This window comes from Scleropages formosus, chromosome 3 (genome assembly GCF_900964775.1).
Source record: "Scleropages formosus chromosome 3, fSclFor1.1, whole genome shotgun sequence".
In the NCBI taxonomy this organism is placed as follows: Eukaryota; Metazoa; Chordata; class Actinopteri; order Osteoglossiformes; family Osteoglossidae; genus Scleropages; species Scleropages formosus.
Window position 1 is genome coordinate 16,705,663 of NC_041808.1, and position 6,000 is coordinate 16,711,662.

Below are 6,000 nucleotides of genomic sequence, written 5' to 3' on the forward strand. Positions count from 1 at the left end.
TATTATTATCATTGGCAGAAAAGCCTTTTCTGAGTCACTCTTCACTGGGGAACTCGTCATCTAGGGATTCATACTGTCTGTGCACTTTATAGCATAGTGAAATATCCAGCGGTGTGAATGGGTAACGTTGCAAGACACTTTGGATAAATGTGTGAAGTAAGTAACAAAGTAATAATAGCAGTAAATATGCAGTATTTACCTTAAATTTGTCGCAAGAAGGACTGCAGTCAGCAATATATTAACTTAGGGAAACTGAGTAGAAGAGGAGTCTCAGAAATGTTTTACCACAGTGCTACTGACAGTTCCGTGCTCCTGGTGATGGGATACTTTCAACAGGAGTTTAGCCGTGTGCTCGCCTGCGTTCCACCATGCCTCCGCGACTCCATACAGTGCTCTTTCCATCCGTCCATCCATCCATCCATCCATCCCATTTTATTCATTTCAAAATAATCTGTCTTGTCCAGCGGTGGACGACAAGACGACAAGATACCATCAGGTTGTAACATCTATTTGGATGAAATGGGGTAGCTTGTCCGTACGCTGTGCATTTCAGCTCATGCCTTTTGACCACCTTCAGCATTTTGATCCCCCCAAACAGACCTACAGATTGTGACTGTTTCCTGGTGATTCCACGTTACCACTCTTACATTGTTTGAGATTCTTTTTTCGTTAGTGTTCTTTAATTTTTTTGTCAGAACTAGTTGGTACTTCCTCAATGTGTATTACTTGAAAAAATGTTCAGGTTCCTCTTTTGTACCTGTCAATTGGGATTAGTAGGGGGCAAAAAGGTGGTGTTTACTTTCATAGAGGACCATCAGGAGGTCTGATACAGGTCATTACTCCTCCATAATGGAAACGTTTTGTATGCCGCTTGTTGCACAAAACTTTCAAAACCACTACTGCACTGTGTAATTGTGAACACAAGAGAGAAGATGTTGTGTTTTCGGGGTGAAATGGTTTTAAATCATTACTTGTAAATAATTTTTCATACTGCCGAAATTTTGATAAGGTTTTAAATGTTTCTGTAAAGGCAAATGTGTATATAAGATTCTAGAGAAAGTGTAGACCATATATGAATTTATTTGTACACAAAATCACTGGATTTCTTTACTACTTGATTGTAACAAACCAGTAATAACTTTGCCAAAGTGTTTCTGTTTTTATTTGTGGTCAGTCTTCATTTTAGCTTTGCTTTTTTAACAATTAAACATTTTGTAATACACGTGGGTTGTACTTCGTTCTGTTTGATAGATTGACTTATTTGCAAAGGAGTTGTTTAATTTATTGGTGCCTTGTTTATGTTTGTGTATGTTTCCAAGTTGTGTTTCTTTAGTATGTTTGCGTATGTGTGTGTGTGTGTGTGTGTGTGTGTGTGTGTGTGTGTGTGTGTATTCGTGCGATTGGAGGAAACCTCTGTACTTTCATTTATCTGTACCATATGCCAAAACGGTCTCACTCATATTTCTATGAAATCAAGCTGTTCATAAATATCTATATATTGATATATAAAAATGTCCTGAAAAAGAAACCAGCTTTCTGTTTTTATTTCCCAGATACTGGGGTACCTGTGGCAGTGGTGTGGAAGTCCTCAGATCTATGTTTCATATTTTTTTTTCGTGTCACCCTACCGTCTTATGTAGGCAGTCCCATCAAGCTTGTGTTATTGTTTCCATAGAGACATCAGCAATATTTCATTTCCTCTCCATATCCAAACTGGTTTTAAGTACTGATAGTGGGGTTGCTGTTGTTTTAAGGGGAGAGAGTTTGTGTTTGTTTATTTGTATATTCCTGTACTGATCAGGACATCACTTGTTCAAGTTCACTATGAAAACTTGCAGGAATAAGCTGTTTGCCCTTTGCATGAATATTGTAGTGGTTAGAGCTGCTGACTTGCACTCAAAGGACCCAGGTTCAAATCCCACCTTCTGCTTGAGTAAAGTACTTACTGTAAATTGACAGTAAAATTGCCCAGCTATATAAATGGTTAAATCACTGTAAGTAACTTAACATTGCTTTGTCAGCTAAAGAAATAAATATAAGATAAAGGAGGGCTGAGTCATCTTAGAAGGATACTGAATCTCTGTCCTGATCATGATCACACTACAGGTTGCGGGGATAACAGTTTTCTCAAATAACACATTCTTCTTCCCCATTCATGGAAAATGAGATGACCCGCATTGCCTGAAGTGCCATATTGGACCCCCCACAGCTGGACACTGATGTTGAAGCCTCAAGTTGATCTCCTCCTGGGACAGCAGAATGGTCCATTGAAGAATCTCAGTGGTTTCAGACTCAAGTCTTGTGGACAAGCAGTAGCATTACATGCATTATAGCACAGTTTCAATTTTAGGGTTTTTTCCCAAAGTGATCACTTAAATTTGAATACTGGCATTATTTATTTATTTAGATGTGTGTCATTTTTGAGAAAAGTGTCTGCAAAATGAATAAAGGTAAATGTATTCACGAAATACATGAAAGAAATAACATTACTAGCAGAGAATATTGTTTGGGAAGAAAAGTGTGGGTATATATGGGGCAATTAAGCCTGGAAAATGGGTTGACATAGAAACCAGCATAGACACAGGCCTCTGGGGAGCGAGTCAGAGACAGCTGATTGTCAGCGTGGAAACAGTGATAGCTAGAATGAGAAAGAACGGCGTGTCAATCAGCCTGAAGCTAATTTCTTTTATAACTCTATCCATTGGAGGTAATGGAGACCTGGATTGTATCAGCAGACAGAAAGATAGAAAGCAGGGGATGCAATTCAGATGAGAGGGCACTGGGCTCTCATGTGGATTCCCCTCCCCCTGCATAATTCATTGAAGACCAGGGCCATGTGCCTTCCACATACGCCTTCCGACTGTTGACTTTGATGGGTTTCTTTTCCACCTGAGCTGCGGGACACCGAACCTAAAATGAATTCAGCCTTCGCCCCCTGCTGGGCTTTCTTCTTGCCAGCGAGAACTTACTAAAGCTGTACATTCTCAGTTGTGCCTTTTGCTCACTAGCTCTCTTTTGCCACAGGCAGATGGAGAAAGAGCCATTTGAGACCAAGGATACATCCTTTTTATCTGCAGACCTGCTGCCGACACCTTTCTGGGCCCGTGTGGTTCTGTGGTGAGTCGGTGCATTGTCTTCTGTAAGAGGCTGAAGGTGTGTGTGACGCTTTTCTCTAAAGCAAGTTACACTGTTAACCTACTTACAGTGATTTACACGGCTGGGTCATTTTTACTTGAGCAATTCTGGGTAAACGCCTTGCTCCGGGGTACTACACTAATAGGTGGAATTCGAACCTGCAGCAGCTCTAAGCACTTTACTACCTGCTGTAGTAATTTAAGGTAAATTACACTGGCGGGCACTACAGCAGGAGCTATAGTCTAAAACCCGTGTCCTTTCAGTGCAAGGCAGCAGTGCTAACCACCATAGCAGCTGCTGCCCCTACACATCCCACACTTCCATGTAAACAGAGGAATGCCTACAGAAGGTAACGTGGTAAACCTAATAAACTGTTTTTCATCCAGAGGTGATGAAATTCAATTAAGCTGTTAGTTTTTTGTTTGCAGCTGCTGAGCATCATAACTGGAAAGCAGTTACCTTATGATAGAAGATGCCTTATTCAGGAACCCTTTATATGTAATACTGAACAGTCTTTGTTGTAATACTGCTGCAGGTTCCCACAAATAAAGACTGCCACTCTATGAGCTGAGTATGGAAGAACAAAGGCTTGGGAGTGAAATGAGGATCAGAGTGACCCCTGCTGGAGCACATTTTTACCTAAGAAATGTAACCAAATTAAGCATTGCTGCTCCTATGCAGTTTTTTGTAAAATTCCACTGAAAAGATGAGAAAACGAAAAGCGGTGTATTTCTCAGTACCTCTTAGGACTGGTCTGTCTGCGGGTCTGTCATCGGTTATGTTTACATGCGGTGCCTCATTGTTGCTCACAAACGACAGACAGCAATAAGCAAACACACACACACACACAGTGTCTGAAACCGCTTTTCCCGAGTGGGGTTGCAGCAAACTGGACCCTAACCTGGCAACACAGGACACAAGGCTGGAGGGGGAGGGGACACACCCAGGTCGGGACACCAGTCCACCACAAGACACCCCGCACAGGACTCGAACCCACCAGAGAGCACAACCCGGCCAAGCCCGCTATACCACCGTGCCCCCACCAGTAATAAGCACTGACACCAAGAACACCAGACAACAGATAAAAACTTGATTATAGAAATCTCCACTATGCACAACAAACATAAATAAAATAATTGATTTTTTTTTCTGTTGACATTAAATCTTTCATTTTCCCTGTGAACTGTATACATTAGGGAAGCAAGTATCTTTTTTTTAATCAGAAAGATACAGGGGTCACCTTGGACAAAGGTGTCAGTTTAATAAAGATGAATAATTATAATACTTTATAAAACACATATGGTAATCTGTACTGAATTTAGGTCAGAGTTCACACCCTGCACCAGAATGTGTTAGTAGCACACTACAGGGAATCGGCACTATGAGTGGCTGCTGTGTCTTTTAAAGAAATCACCTAATGCCTTTGCCACTTTGAAAAATCATGACTTTGTGTAATAAACACAGTGTGAATGAAGGCAATTTGCCTCCGGAGCTCTCCACTGAAGCTTATTAACACACTAATTTTTATGGGCGTAGGAGGAAGTTACACGCAATCTGGAGGCAGCATAAGCATACAAACATTTGAAAGCATGTGGCACATATCTCACGGCGTGTGTGTGTGTGTGTGCGCGCATGCCCAAAGCATCTTGTAGGCTGATGGCTTAAGTTCTTTTCATCTCATTCATTCAGAACTGTCCCACTGTGATTTAAAAGAGCTTTGTAATTTTTGCGATTAAACCTCGTGACACTTTTCCTCAATGTTTACCTGAGAATGTTATTGGTTTGAGGTGTTGCAGGTGTGTAGATGGTGTGTTTATAAAAAAGCCCATTGAGCCTACTGACTGAATTTAGGGGAAGTGAAATTGCCATTCATTACACTGGCTTGCAGTGATTATGTGGAAGTAGCATTCTGAAAACCAAATGCAATATTGCCACACTGTTTTACATACACTTAGAGAGGCTGCTTATATTTTTTGGAAAATCAAAAACAAATTCATCGGTTGCAGACTGCATTCATGGCAAGGTTGGACATGTTTATCGCCACCATTTAAGAGCCACCTGCGTTCTACTATTTTGAGTGGCAGGAATTAAGAAACACTTAACTGCTCTCACAGCAGTGGCAGAGAATAACAATTTACTGCGGTTAATGGGTGTCCATTCCACCTTATAATGCAACGCAAGTTAAATGGCGTTTAATAGAGTTCTCTCCTTTCAACACTGGACAGGCCCTGATTGGTGCTCATTTAGAGTCTTGGCAGATCATTATTATAGCGCTCACATCTCAAGGACAACATTCTGATGCTTCCGCTCAGCTCAGAGCTTAGAACGACAGATTACTTATTCATGTTTCTGGGGTTAAAGTCACATCAATAATCTCAGGTGCTAAGGAGAGGGATTTAAACATCGATAACCCAGGGGAAGCAAGGCCTCTCCTGCATCCCATTCACCTGGCCATCTCTCGGTCTTGTACACGGCAGAGAACGCTGTCTGCTTTTCAAGTAGACTGGCACTGATCCACTGCGGGGTTTCCTACCATCCGAGGGCAAGTCATTAGGGAGATGGAGTTATTCCTGGATGATTTCAAGTTTAAAGGCTTCTGGTGTATCCTTGAGCTTGGTATTTAGCATTAAAAAGCTTCAGGGGAAAAAAAAAATCCAGCTGTATAAACGGATAAAAGGAAAAACTAAAAAGCATGTAAGTTCTCAGAAAGGACAAAATCATCTGCTATCAAACAGAACAATCAAACAATTTTTGTGACATCATACTGAATATTAGATATTAGATGTTGGATAGTTATACTGAAACAACGATACGCTATACATTAGATTTTTAAATATTTTGGACAATATTTTATTAATTAGCGTT